This window comes from Stegastes partitus, unplaced genomic scaffold (assembly GCF_000690725.1).
Source record: "Stegastes partitus isolate 25-593 unplaced genomic scaffold, Stegastes_partitus-1.0.2 Scaffold1603, whole genome shotgun sequence".
NCBI lineage: Eukaryota > Metazoa > Chordata > Actinopteri > Pomacentridae > Stegastes > Stegastes partitus.
Genome location: NW_007579334.1, coordinates 85,846 through 101,457, shown reverse-complemented (window position 1 = coordinate 101,457; position 15,612 = coordinate 85,846). Strand labels below are relative to the sequence as shown.

Genomic DNA, 15,612 nt, shown 5'->3' with positions numbered 1-15,612 from the left:
TGCCTCGACTGGCACCAACAGGTGTTGCCTCAGAGGGTGCCAGCGCCAGCCTGGCCTGATCCACTGCACAGACAGCAGCCAAACCACACACACATGTACACACCAGAACCCAAGGCAGCACATTCCTCTATGGAATACCACAGCAGAGCAGCTCTGTTATGACATCTCTAACCAGGAGCAGAGGCAGGCCAGTAGGTTTGGGGGGCGAAAGGGCACCAAAGTGGAGTGAGAAGAAAAGGGTATGGGGGGTAGGAAAGAGCTAACCCAGGGATATCCCTGCACTGAAGTCTCCACTTCCCTTCAACACACTGAAGGGGAGTTTCCATAGATCAGCAACTAAGAATAGTGAACTATCAGAAACATCTTCAAATCAGGTTGACTCTGGGCAGCTGAAAGAATGTGCAAAGTCCTCATTTTTACAAGCTTCTACCTAACATGATCCTGTCTCTGCTTAGCTATTAAAAGCTGTCTACATTATAAAAAAATAAAACAAAAATCTGATGCCTTTGCATATTGCAGATGCAAAGGTAACAGTTCCACAAGCTCCACTAATGTGCAGTGTGTTTGCAATGCTGTTGTGCAATCAGCAGAGGGAAAATATTTCCCCCAAAGTGTGATAGGAAGCAAGGTTTCCTCCCCCAGCTCAGGTGGTTCTATCTGATGTGCGGAAGGCTGCAAAACATCGGCAAATGTAGGGTCTAATTTAATAGACCACTACTAGTTAAAGAATTTCATAGAGACCCACACAGGCAGTTGCCCTTGGCAAAGCTGCACCGAACCACAACAAACAAAGGCTTTTCAACTGGGTGGACTCAGTTGTCCACCACGCCCTGACAATATGTTTTCAGAGTGAGACAGCGAGGGAGTATAAGAGCCTGAGGCCCACGCTATTACTGATAGGACACTAGATCAAAGCCTTTTCCCATAGTTAGTGAGTACAAAAAAACCTGAGAGAGATGAAAGACCATTTGCAGACGGTGGGAGAAATGATGAAGGACAGAGCAGTCCCTGTATGGCATTTACAAACAGCACAGAGTAAGACTAGCTTTCTGTGCTGCCTCTGCAAGTAAAAGTTGGAGGGAGTCAGAGGGGACGTGGGGCCAGAACCTGCCCACAGGATAAGCAGGGGAGTGATAAGACAGTAGCCTGCAATATCCATTCTCCAGAAAACAAGCTGCTGGGAGGTCAACTCACAATCTGCTCACTCACTATACATCAATTCCACTGATGCGTTTCACAATTATGCTTGGAAATCTTCGCTCAAAGTGTTCTATGTGTTGAAGACACTAAAGCAAAAGCACAATTATCCAACTGTGTTTACGTAGCCACAGTCTGAAATAGACCTCCACTGTCATCCAAACACAACTGAAAAGTTGACATAACCGTAGTTAAAGTTGCAGTCACCATTATATCTCATTAGATCAACGTTGCTGCTGCCTTCTTTGTTTTTTTCTTGCTGGTTGCTAATGTAGGTTACGGAAACCTGTCCACTTGTGGAAAATGTGAAGCGCCTTCGGGAAGTATCGTGTTAAATTTTACTACATTTTTTTGGTGCAGTTGATTTTGCTACCTGAGATGCTTGACTGTTGAAGGACGTTGCTGGTAACCGTAAGTCCACAATATTAGTGAGAAATAATCAGCTCCACACAAACTGAGTATTGTATTATAATGGCTTCAACTTCCTGATGTATTCTTTCATTCAAATGAGCAAATGAGTAGTTTATGCTGCAACCCCATTTTCAATCCAAGTAGCTAGTATGGGCTGCAACAATGTCTGTTTGTTTTTTCTTTCAAAATAGAGGTTGACAGTAGAATTTAAAGAAAAAACAACTGTCTAGCATTTTCAGAATTGCTTACTCACTCTTGTCCTAAAATATAGCTGAATTCTTTCCAGTTGTGACGTCTTTGCAATGCTCAAAAGTCCTTTATAGTTCAGTTGAGGAAAACAATTGTCAGATTGTTCTTCTATATTGTGTCGAGCTACTGGTTCAAAAAAAAGAAAAACAATTCAAGTCAATATATTCACCACTGTTGGAAGCTCGTTGTGTTATTTTTTATCATTTAAAATACATGCACTGCAGACAGAGTGCAGGTCTACTCAAGCAGGCAGAGACAATAACAACATGATATTAGCATATCGGCCGCCCTGCGCTCTCTGCATATAGGAATCGGCCACTGAAAAACCTTAACGGTCAACCACCAGTTGCTAGTTCTTCAAACAAAACATATTTTCACAAGACTTGAAAAAGGGACTCTATATACTAACACATCATACAAAGGAAATTGGATGATCGGTTGCATGAGTCTGTATCTGCTTTTCTCTACGTCGCCTCACCAAAATATCCTGTTCGTTTCAAACTATGTTGAGGAGTGACATGTGATTACAGCTTTCAGAGAAAACCTGACTGCTACTGAGTAATCTGCACTTACTTCCTGCACACTTGTTTATTACACTACAATGCAACTGGCCTCTGAACCTCCAAAACACAACACTGAGCAGAGTCAAATGTAAAAATGCAAACGGAGGTGTTTCTCAAAGCAGCATACACAGAGAGGAAGTGTTTGTGTCACACACACATATCCTGCTGCAGAGGCTACAGGCTGCATGACTCTGAAGGAGCACTGAGGCCAAAGATAACCAACGAACCATCTTCCTGTTCGCTGTCACACAGAGGTTACGCTCAGGAGGCCCCGCTCACATGGAAGTGTAAAGAAACGCAACACTAGAAAGGACAGGAGATTAAAAAAGGGCATTTTACACTTAATCATTATTTGCTGGTTAATGATATTAGCATTTCACTTGTTTGTGAAAGTTAAACACCTTTCAGCGTTTTCCATGCTTTCATTTACTTGTCACACAATATCAACATTGGCTGCCACATACTAATTTACAATGTTTTTTTACTATTAAAAATGCTTTAAAACACATTGAATTTTAGAGCTACACGCACACACATCGACAGCCGATCCATCTGTGAATAGCCCCTCTTTCCCAAGCACACTTTGAAACAAAACACGATCATGCACGGGAGGAAGGACTATTGTTGACTTTTCCTACAGAGAAGACAGCTGGCTGAATTACAGAGCAGAATCAGTTTACAAATGGTTGTTATCATGAACATCTCTAATATAATTGTCCAAAACTAATATATTCAAGTTAACTCTGGTAGGTTAGCCTGTCTATACGAACAAGCATGTAAGCAGCCTAACCTCAACCTCAAAAAGGCTTGATTGTCAGGACTAGCAAGCTGCACGTAGCTGCTAGTCAATATCTTTTATATTCTAGCCTTATTTTAGTTTACGTATTTTGATTTTTAGCAGGGTATTGTACCTATGTCTTTATATCTTACAGCTTTTCAAACAGGCACTGCATTTAAATCCCCTAATAACTTGTTTTCTGTAATATCTGGCAAAAGAATTTCCTGTTGATTCATAAGGTTTGTCTTAAGTTAATGCTTTCACACTAAATGTCTGCTCACTCAATTCAGATGAATATTATTTTTTTTATTATTATTTATTATTTATTTTTCCTTTATTTAACCAGGTGGGTTAATTGAGAAGAAATTCTCATTTACAATAACGACCTGGCCAAGAGGCAGCACAAAGACTCAAAAGGGGCTTACCCAAAGGAAGCAAAGACTGTCTGGGACTGGGGTATTGCGGCACAATATTTAAAAAGAAAAAAAATCTGGCCTATTTTGTTTTCGGGGATCTACACTGCAATATGAAAAAGTACAGGAATTTTGGCCTGATGACTCGAATAACTCCATTTGTGGTTTCTTTCTTTGTGGTGCTGATTTAAATGGTCAAACAAATTAGTTGTGTTGCCTTCATGTAGTGGCAACAATTGCAAGACACTGTCAACAGAGTGCATGCTTTTTATCAACATCATCTTTTCTGTAGCCGAAATATTTCCATAAAACTGACGTTGCGTTTGTTTTTACAACTAAATCTTCTTTCTCTGTGTTTTTTTGCAGTGCACGTGTGGAGCCTGGATGTCAACAAACTCTGTGTCTTGTAAATAAAGTTTTTTTTTCAAAAACTCAGTGTTCAAGAACTCTTAAATCTCAGGAACATGTTCCATCAGACTTGTCTTGCAGGTTAGTATCTGGAAACTGAGAACTCTGAGTTTTCTTTTAGCATCAAGAAGCATAAAGTTGGAGCATGATGTGTTTTAGTTCATTTGCATTCACAGTGCACCTGCAATGTGACGACTGCGCATGCACACATTGCAATGGCAATGCTGAAATGAGATATTGTGCAGACTGCGCAGTGTTTGTCTTTCAAGTATTTGGCAAACCATGAAACAACAAAGCTGTATATATTGTTCAGTTATTTATTTATCACTAAGTACTTGGCAATTAAAACATTTGCAGTGAAGCCTACTACATACGGCATTGTTTTATGTAAACTACTACCACCAACACAATCTAATTCTGTGGAAAACACTGCCTTTTACAGACCAAAGACTTTGAATTGTTATTACAGATAAACAATGCAATTTGTCTGATTCTTGTTCAAAGTTACCGGATAATAAGACACCATTTTCTAACTGCCTCTGTTTGTCAAACTGAATCCCAGAACCTGTTGGTTCTTGCACCTGGTTTTATGTGAAAGTAAATCACACCAAAAATGAAAAACTCCAACACCAGGAAGTAAACAAGTTTTCTGCGGGCTCAACTGATTGCATGCTAATAGGATGCTGTTGTAACAGCACATTTTCTTGTCATTGAGAATAAAAGGCAACCTAATCCCACTGGTCTGCTGCTTCTATTGACCAATAAATCATAAAAAAGAAGCAAGGGTGGAAATGAACACTTCAAGCACAACACTGATCCCACTAACAATGCCAAAGTGTCTCAAGAGCTACACTGCTGTCTTTCCAAACATGCCTGTTTAACACGCCAGCGGCTCTGGTTCCAATTAGTTTAAATGCTACATCCAAAGGGAGCCGGTGGAGGAGCTCCACTATATTCCTTTAATTGATGGTTGTGCTACTATCCTATTTCACAGCAGAGTTTCTGCAAAGGAAACTTGAAAAACACTTCATTAGCATGAAAAGCTCCTCTTTAATTATTCCACCGCGTTCGAGTCTGATTTACAAGTGCCATTACACGGGATGTCTATTTTGAGTTAATTTATTTAGCTGAACAATTCCTCAGTCTGTAAACTTTGGTAATGCTGGAGTTAATGCATTCTTGTCTCCAAAAGCTTATAAATAATGACATTAGCAATTGTAGTCATTAATTCTTCATTTCTTTACGCCCATTGACATGAGAAACTTTCCACATTTGTTGATTTGTTTTTCTTGCATTCATCTCTGGAGAGTTATTGCTAACAAGCTTCCATCAAGTTTTAATGAATAACAGTAACTCCACAAACACAACAATCATTGACAAATGCAAAGAAAAGTAGTTTAAATATTTGGTCATTAGAATCTAACTTAATGATTGAATCCACACTGTATTCTTTTTCTGCAAATGTATAGTAATGCACATGTTACATATATTGGATTGATTTTACTGAGAGATAAATAGGTATATGTAAATCTAAATTCTAGTTCTGGTTCTTGACAGAGCTCTGTGTCCTTTTCAGTAGTCACAAGAAAACCTTCTAATACATACAGTAGTGCTGCTATAACGTGTACATGCGTGTTCAAATGTGGACCAATACAGTGCAAATACTGTACTTGCCAAGCCAACTTGTTCTGGATTTTTTTTAAGTGTGCTAAAATAAAGTTTGAGACACAGTTTTGAGGAATTAGACCCACCCAAGCAGTTCAAGGCCTCTGCAGCTTGTGACAGAGGATGTGTCAGTTTCGGGAAGCTGAGGCGGTGATTGTAGAGGAATAGAAAGGCTTTAGAGATGAAACCCAGAGCCCAGGTCAAGGGCAGCAGGATGGAGGAGGGGCAGTGCACAGAGTCTCAGTTTAGGATGTGGTTCACTCTTCTGCTGTTTACTGATGCATGTAACGAGAAAAACAATGAGGAGGTAAGCTACAAAAATACCTTTTACAGCAGAGTGCGTGTGCATTGGAAGGCATGAATACACAGGACCAACCAGCAAAGTGAAACTGAATACTGTGTGCACAAAACTGCAAACTTCGGGTGAAGCTGCCTGAGGCAACTTTCACATGACTTGTGTAGTGTGGCAAAGTTCACGATGAAAATTTACAAGAAGTTTAAAGTCTGAATGAAAATGTGTATTCTGCTACACGCTGGGGATAGATTTACTACGACGGATCTACAAATTGTAGGCTACAAAAGTCCTGACAAATCAGTCAACAGCAGCATGAGTACCCACAAATTATCACCAGAGTATCCTCAACAGAAAATGAGCAAAATGAACTCAATCTCCAGGCTGCAACACTGCTAATCAAAATTACTAGGATGTTTTTTGTTACCTCAAGTGTGATTAAAATTACCACCCTATCCATCTAAAATGAACAACAGCTCAAACAGTCATTTAATGATGTGTGCCACAACATTTGAAAGTATGCGAACATCTAAGAAATGCCATAAATGGCATCAAACAAAGCAACTAAGAGCTCGGAAGAAACAACAATGTGCCCAGCAAACTAAAATGGAAACTGTCAGTGGCACTTATCATCATTTTCCAGATCAAATGGAAATGTAAACTGTAAGACTGGAAGTCCGTTCACATCTTTTGAGATCAGTCAGTTTCAGCTCCAGTGAACATCACAGTTGTCTTTTATAACACTCCACATCTTTATCTATCACATCTATTAAACACTTAACATTTTCATCAGACATTACCTAATCTTCATGTATCTTAATTTCCTTATCTGCATTCTATGCAGTTAGTCAGTTTGACATGAGAAACTTGGCTCATTGTCGAGTCATCTAAAAAACCATCTGCGTTATGAATGAGTTTAAAATTCTAACAGTTTTAAGCACAAAGTTGTCTAGTATCAGACCTGTCTGGAAACTAATCTGAACTTCTTAGTCATGATGACTCATTTCTTTATCTAAACCAGATAACTTTTTACTATAATTGACACAGCATTTTATTAAAATACGATTAAAGTATACATTAAATATCAATCCATTACTTATTTTGTCAATTTTACGTTCTTAAAAAAAACCATTTACTGATATGCTGTACAGATACTACGAAGGTGAGGTATTAAAAAAATAAATCAGTGCCTAATTTGAGAATTATCACCAACACTGGAGCTTTTAAGCCTTGTAGGGCTGCACAACAATGGCCAAAAATAAATAATCAGGACTATTTTAGATTCATATTCAGATCACATCTCTTTATTGATTGTCTGGACAAAATATTTTCAGTGCAATTCACATTTAAATATAAACAGCGCTGCTTTCACTTCCATGTTGTGCCACACTATTATCCAAGTACACATCCTGAATTTAGTGCATCTTCTCGAGACAAAATATTAACAAATCTGTACCTAGAAAAAAAACTTACTTGCTGAACATGTGTTTATGGAGAAACGCTAGAATTCACCAATGTTCAAAAGCACACCTCACATGCAGGCTGCAGTAGTTGCTAGCTCGGCAGCCGTGCACAGAGAAGCCTCTAGTCTCCACTCAGGTACTACAGTTTAAATAACTCAAGACACAAGCGAGACCGAAAATTACTTTGAAAAGAGTGATAAAAGGCATCCTAATGTCAGATTTACTCAAATTGAAAACATGTGATTTTATCCACATGAGCTACTTCTGGTTTTCTACGAGGGCAACATGCAAGGTTGATTAACATTTGATTAATTATGCAGCGTTAAAGCCTCATTTAGTCTCAAGATTTAGTTTTACAGCTCACACTGCTCAAAGCAGTTTCTGGGAAATATATCAAATTCATGTTTTATGTACTTGCACAGCAGCAACTCAAGAAAGTTAAGCCATCAGCAACTAAAGACCAAAATGTTGTTGACAGAAGCAGACCAATCCAAAGCTTGAATGGGACTGAATATGAATCTTGCATACATCAGGCTGCTAAAAACACAACTCCATATGAAAGCTTGTGCAGTGTCTAACTGGATGTGTAAACTTACAAAAGTTAAAAATATTTCATCTCATTAAGAAGTACTTCTGCATCAGTGAGTGCACAAATCGAAAAAACAATTAATGCATCATTGTCATATCAAAATGAAGCCTCATCATGCACAGCTACACACTTCTGCAGATGCACAAATCTCAAATGATTGCGTGTCATCATAAGGGATGTCACAGTGGGTCAACTGTAAAGCTGCTGCAAAATGACCAAGCGCCTAACAGTCGGCATTCTGAGGTATAGTGGACTGTGCAGTGTCAGCCTCATTGCATGCAATTTAACCCTTGAACTGGAGACGACCATGTGCAGCATGTGTAATGGAGGACTCCATTTAAAGCGGAGAAGTCAGGAGAACCCGACAGGGGGAGGGGGCTCCAATAAGCGCCTCTCTTCCTGACAGCCACACACTGGAGAGGGGGAGGGTTAAAAACACTGAGCCCTCTTCCTGAGTCTGCAGCAATGAGCATAATGTGATGGATCCTTCCCTTCCACCTACTTGACTCCTATTTGGCATTACAGGTTTTACACTGACACTTAACTAACTCTGGAGAAAACACACACTGTATAATAACCTAACAGGACAAGTCGCTGAGCAGAGAGCTGCCTGAAAGAACATGCATCAAATTATAGCTACAGTGGTTCAGTGTTCGCAGCCTTTTACAGAGAATCTCTCCTGACACTCAGAAAAAGGTAAGCCAATATGATTTCCTGGGTTAAACTGACTCTGCACTGTTCATCCAAACAACAAGCATTTGTACTAGATCCAAGCGCACTCATATGCAGTAATTATCCTTCCCGTTGTGAAGAAGAGGGGGGAAAAAACTACCACCCTTCGCTCTGCGGTGATAACTTGTTGTGCAAACTGCAAATGATAAATCAGGAAACAGGTTTTTCAGGAAAGAAGATTTGAGCACTGGCACGGACCTCGCGACAACACGCCATAAACTCAGCTTGTTGTAAAAGTTCTCCAACGCGAGTGTCGGTTCTGCTTGTTTATTGTACAGAAGCAAATGCAACCAGTGAGCCTAATTCTTCAACTTTATAAACAAGCATCCTGGCAACTAACACACTCTGAGTTTGCATTTATAATCCGTGCATTCCCTTAAGAGTCATTTAGCCCGTTAGCATATGCTTAATAACAACCAAATGAAGCAATTAGCAGCCTGCTGTTCTGCACGACTAAATGATCTGCACCCAAATCCCAATTTAGTACTTATCATACAGGCTCTACGCATTCATTGCCGAGTCTCCAAAGAGTGGCAAATCAGCAAGGTCTCCTAGCAACATATTTGCCCAGCTCCAGGCACACATGGTTTCAGTTAGGGGTCTGCACCTATAAACAGTTGGCCATGGCAGCTTATTGGTCAGGAAGTGCGATGTTGACTGCAAGTCAAGACAGGCACAAGCTGCTAATGAATGATATACACTCTTACAGTCTAGATATGACAACTCGGTAAAGATCGGAGGTGTTTAGAGGCCAGCAGAGAAGTGATTCTGAGTTCTTTAGGAGATGCGAATAAACTTTTTAAAGCAGTCAAGCAAAAGAGCCAGTCAGTTGAATGAGAGAGAGAGAAAGTAATATAAGAAGCCTGGATTATAAAAGTTACAGTCAGGTAGGCCGTGCTTTCACTGCGTGATTTCAAACGACAGCAGAGTGAAAGTCAAACCTCTACGTCACAACGTCGACTCACGATTTCAAAGGGCAATTCCACCGCTTAGCTGCCAGTTTTGGAATAAAAACACTAATTGGACACAGATTGATTACCTTCCAAACTGGCTGGTAGAGCCGACAGACTTTCCAGCCACAACCAACATTCTGCATCATTTGACTGGTGGCTCGTGTTAATATGAAGACCAGCCTTAACTAACACAACATGGAGAAACGCAGTCTGTCTGAACACACCCAGAGGGGGTTTCACAGTGCCAAGTAGACCACCACAAATGTCCAAATGCTACCATGGACTGAAAGGAGCTTTATAACCACACACTGCAAATAAAACAAAATTTAAAAAAACACTGAAATACCTGTCACCAAATAGTAATACTCCTGTTAAATTTGGATGCAATCACCCTGATTAAAAACAGCTTGGAGTGCAGGAAAATGAACCTCGACATGTAGAAAAAAAGCAAGAAAACCAGTTTTACACTCACTCAGTCATGTTCCACTGAAACTTTGAAACAACTCCTGTTTTACCAACAACTTTAAAAACAGAGCTGCAACTATTAATCGACCGGCAAGTATTTTGATAATCGATTTATTGGTTTGAGTAACTTTTGAAGAAAGTTAAAATCCTCTGATTCCAGCTTTTTAAAATCAAATATTTTCAGCTAAATATAATGGGTTGTGGACAAAACAAGACATGTGAAGGTGTCATCTTGGGCGTTGGAAAGACACATTTTCAACATTTTCGGACATTTCATAGTCCAAGAAACCAATCGATTAATTGAAAAACAATGATAAATCCACAATGAAAATAACCATTCTATTTAAAAGTAGGTCAAACGTGCCTCTCAGTCAGTGCTGACATCTTCAGTGGCTTCACAGGCATAAAGAATACACAACAGAGAAGTCAACATCCCGACAGGTTAAATGATCACAGGATCAAACATATCTCATCTGAACTACACCAAGAACAACAACAGCAACACCAGGGCTGTCAGTTTTTGGCTCCACCTGTATCAGTTTCAATCACAACTGTCACAAATCACAAAAAGTGTAGTTATCGCCTCAGATATTAAACACACAATCTAAAACAGTGTGTGTCTCTTTTTAGTGTAACTTGGCCACAGTTGTGCAACACTAAAACCACAGTAAGCGTTTAGACCTGAGAGGCTCCATTTGTAGTCTTTAAGGACATGATATGCACCTTTACACACATATTAGAGCTTATTACACATTAAAAGCTATTCATGACACATTAACTGGTACAGCAATTATACAGTGAATTAATATATAGCTTCATTAATAGGAATGTTTCCCTGCTACACAAAAAATAGTGTCAGTGTCGTAGGGGGTTTGATTTTGAGGCTTGTTTGGAGATAAAACCCTTCGGGTAGGAGGTTGAGTGAAGCTTCAGTTTTGTGATTTAACGTTTCCATCCACGACTAATCTTGCGACGTTTCAACGGGCAGCTCAATGGAAAAAGTAGCATGGGCTAACATGGGCTACAAAACATGTAGCGCCAGGCAGCTTAAAGATAAAATAAAACGAGCTGTAATAACCTCTCAGGAATGTTAATATTAAAGAGGACTTGGGAGAGAGTCGGTTTTAAACTTTAGACAGTGATTTGCTAACTCGACCGAGATGGGAACAGCCTCCAAACACTTCCAGCTAGCTAACCTAGCTAGCTGCCTGCTGTAGACAAAAACTTTTTCCACATCTGAAAACTTTTTCTCTCCATTTTCTTTCAAACAGAAACACGCCGTATTCACAAGCAACTTGCCTCACAAGACGCCGAAATGCTTTTTTTTTCGCCCCTCATTTCGCCCTATTAAAGCATGTATTCTTCCGGTCGCTGCTAACTGGCGAAAGCTTAATTTAACTTACCTTCCAGTCTCCGCCGCTGCTGCTGCCGCCGCCGCTCCTCCCCGGGCCGCCTTCGACACCCGAGACCGCCGCCGGACCTCCGGAGGGCCGCGGAGCTGCGAGAGGAGAAGCCGAGAGGGGTCCAGCTACTACCAGGGAGACGAAGAGCCAGCTGCACCGAGGCCCCGGGCCTTCTGTGTCCTCGAAATAGCGCTCCGGGAGGGATAGCGAGCCTGGGCCCTCCGCCGCCTGACAGAGACTCCGGAATACCTTTTTGACAGCTCCTCGTCGGTCGCCCCCCCCTCCCCTGGACGGCCCTTCACTTTTCTCTTTTTCCTCACTTCCAGCAGATACGAATCAAAATACTGTCACAGAATATGGCGGCTGCTGAAGCAAGCTGCTATCGCGAGAAGAACACTTGTTTTTCTTTTTTCTTTTTTTTTTCTTTCTTTTTTTTTTTTCTTCCTAAATTTCCCAAAGTTATGCTGAGGGAGGGATGAGAAAGTTGCAAAATAAGCGGAGGTGCTGCAGAAGATGCAAGCAAAGGAGAAAAATAAAAAAGAGTTACTGGAGTGGAAATGATGCAAGAGATGTGCAAAGTAATAAAGAGTGCATGGATGCTTGTTTTGGCTTGTTTTGAAACAGTGACAGCAAAAAGGAGTTAGAGTGAGTGTTGATAAAATGGGACATATTCTGGACATTTATACTCAGTTTACAGAATCACTCCAAAGCCTCACCTTCTAACGTAATACACTTCTAGTAATCTATTTATTGTAATACACAGAGGGAAAAAAACAAAAGAATAGATGATTTGTTCAGCTTCTTGGGGGAAATTCAAGACATCCAGTAGCACACACATGTTGCATACAAGCTAGACAAGTGAACAAAGTACAACATTATGTGCAATTAATATGGAAATCAGAGAAGTACCAACGAGGTGCCTAAAATGCTGGTGTTTACAAAAATGTGCAAAATTAGTTAGTATTTACAATAAGGTACAAAATTGGTGTTATTTACTAATTAATAATCAAAGAACTGATATCTTAGGAACACTTAATGCAGATGCTACTGGCACAATGGGACACCGCTTATTTTGTTTTTAAGAAAAGAAAGAAAGACAGTAAACAAGATAAATAATGTCAACATCTTTTGCTAGATATTGCTCAGAAAAAAAAGTAAATGACATAGCATAAGAAGTGCAATGTCTAGTAGAAAAGAAAAAAGATGTTGAACATAAAATAAGTCAACGAAAGTAAAAAGTGATGTTAGCTGAGATAATGAAAGTAAATGAAGTGAAATAAATTATTGTGCCTGAAAAAAGAAAATATTGCAAATTTTACTGACAATGTTGTACATGAAAGTGAAATATTACACGTCATCCAAGTATTGCACATGAAAATGAAATGTTACAAGATGCTGAAACTAATATTACAAACGATATTTACATTACTGTTCGGATCCAAGTGTCTGATGCTTCAGCTGACAAATAACCTGAAAATACAGCAACAAGTGTGAATGTATGTGATGTCCTGTCAGCTCTTTGTACCCATGTGACCCTTTACACATTATAAAGCATAACTGTCCCATTTTAACAATACCCACAGTGATATATATGAACTCTGTGTTTTTATGTAATTCATCGGAGACAGCAGCACTGACACATCAGCATGTTCTTGTAAATCACTTCTTAAAACTAATTCATACAGACTTGTTTCTATGTGACTCTCTTTTTGTCTCTTTTGCTGTGTATTTTGTGTGCTTTTATTATTCTATTCATATCAGTTGATGTTTGTTCTATTCATTTATTTATATTGAAATTTTATATGTCTATGTGTTTTTGTTTATTTTGCATCTTTTAGTATGTTTAACTTTATTTCTACACTTTTTTCTTCTCTTGTCTTTTTTTTCTTCTTTCTGTTTGAGCTGACTGGGTTTCTGCTGTAATATTGTCTTCCTGAGTATGTTCCTTGTTTTTGCCTTGTCTGTGAAAGCATTTTGTTAACTGTTTTTAAAAGCTACTATATGATTTTTGTTTTTTATTTTTATTTTTTTAACTATCATTATATATTTATTGACAAAGCAAGACTGGTTAAACAGCCTTCATGTTTTTGGAAATGTTTTTTTTTTCTTTTTCTTTTTCTTTTACATCAGTGGTTCTAATTCTTGTTAATCTAATTGGCTGCTCAGCAGGATATCCAGGATTTACTCTGAACTTGGTGGAGCAGCGTTCTCATATTTTGCACCCTGGTCCTTGAATAACCTGCAAAACTCACTGCAGCTTCATGATTTAGTCTGAGCTCAAAGTGCTTAATTTCTATCCTGTTTTAATAGCTGTCTCACTCCATTCTATAATCTTAGTAACATTATAAATGTGTGCCTTCCTGGCCGAGTCTCCCTCGTCAAAGAGATTTTAATCTCAGGGGACTTCCTGGGTAAATAAATGTTCAATAAATAAATACACTGATCTCAGTTTGTCTCACTTCTATTCATAAAGAAACCAGCTGCAGAACAGCTGAAGCTGTTTTGCTCAAGCAGAGGTGTTGCTTGGTGTTGATTTGAATCTGATAACTCAAGTTATTTCAGAGGGACATGAATATAAAACGGGAGATATTGATCTGTCTGCAAAGTGACTTTCTTTATGTGCTCAGCCCATGTTGTCATTAATATCACAGTGAGAGCAGGATAGTTTGGTATTAGTCTTATTTATGATGATTTACAGATATAATCATTTCAACAGTTTCCCTGAGGTTTACACCGAAGGGATCAATACAGTTTTATTCTATTCTATTCTTCTATTCCATATGTGATAGTGTGCAGTGGAAACACCTTTATAAATACATTTTATTTGATGGTAATTAGGTTGACAGACCTTTTAAACAGTCCAGGAGAGGAAATGCAGTCACAAAGAAATACTTAATAATAATCCAACAGAATCTATAGCTGAAGAAAAAAGCTGTCCACAGTCTAATGATTACTTATCTTGTAACTTACAATCAAACAATAAAATGTGTTTTTATTGCTACTCAGCTACCTGCTGTCATATTCTATTAGTTACTTTACTGATTAAAGAGGTCACGTTCTATAAGGGAGGCATCTATACACACAATAATATCACTGCTGCAGATGTCAGGCTGTGAAGCTGCGAAAGTGAAAAAAGAAACATGTAATAAATCACTTTACATGACAAGGAAATATTTTGACTTGATAAACAGATCAGACGTTTACAAAAAAGTGAAAAAATATCACAAACTATACTATTGTCGATGGCTTTAACACTTGATTGGATGATGGATAAATAGATTCTGAGTTTTTTTTTTTTTTTCAATACTCTTATTTTTAGGAAACAAAAACAAAAACAATGCATGATTGTAGCAGCAGTTTTATCATCCACACAATAGAGTCATCCCAAAGTAGGGTGCTTGTGAGTGTAGACAGTTCTCTTTCTGCAGGAACCGACAAGACAAATTGTCCCTTTAAATAACCAAGCAAATCTTCTGTCAACAGAAAGCTTGATGCATCTGTTGTATTTTAGATTTCTTTATTTGGTTCACAGCATGAAAGACCAGCCGTGTCGCAAGAGCACAAAGTCGAGCTGGACTCACCACAGCGTCCTCGTATTGACGCCGTGTAGATTTGCTTTATTTAGCCGTTTTACATTTGGGTGTCAGACATTAACACTTCCACCCCCAGAGGAAACAACACATTCTGTAGTCCAGTGGGACATACAGCAGAAAGCTACTTTCATTTACAGCCACAAATTAGGGCTGCAACTAATTACTCTTTTCACTATTAATCTGTCAATTATTTTCTCGATTAGCAGTTGTTTGCATTTTAAAATGTCAGAAATGGTAAAAAAAAAAATGTCCATCAGTGTCCTAAAGTACAAGATGATGACCTCAAGTGTCTTGTTATGGCTACAACTAAAAGAAATTTAGTTTATCCTCTGTCACAGAGGATGTAAATAAACAAATAAACAAATAATCACATTTTTGAAGTGGGAATCATACAATTCTGAGTTGGTTCCTGAAAATGACTCAGACTGATTAAGTAAT

The 15,612-nt window shown here is 38.9% G+C and overlaps 1 protein-coding gene across 3 annotated transcripts in view; it reads right to left on the bottom strand.

Annotated features, from left to right (window-relative positions):
- tab2 (TGF-beta activated kinase 1 (MAP3K7) binding protein 2) overlaps positions 1-11,938 on the bottom strand; it is a 41,976-nt gene extending 30,038 nt beyond the window's left edge. For 2 of the 3 annotated variants that reach the window (XM_008300878.1, XM_008300879.1), the window contains exon 1: positions 11,582-11,937. The gene's annotated coding sequence lies outside the window, so the exon portion shown is untranslated. Of the gene's footprint in view, positions 1-11,581 lie in introns of all 3 variants that reach the window. The other variant, XM_008300880.1, reaches the window with a different exon arrangement.
- Between the last annotated feature and the right edge of the window lie 3,674 nt (positions 11,939-15,612).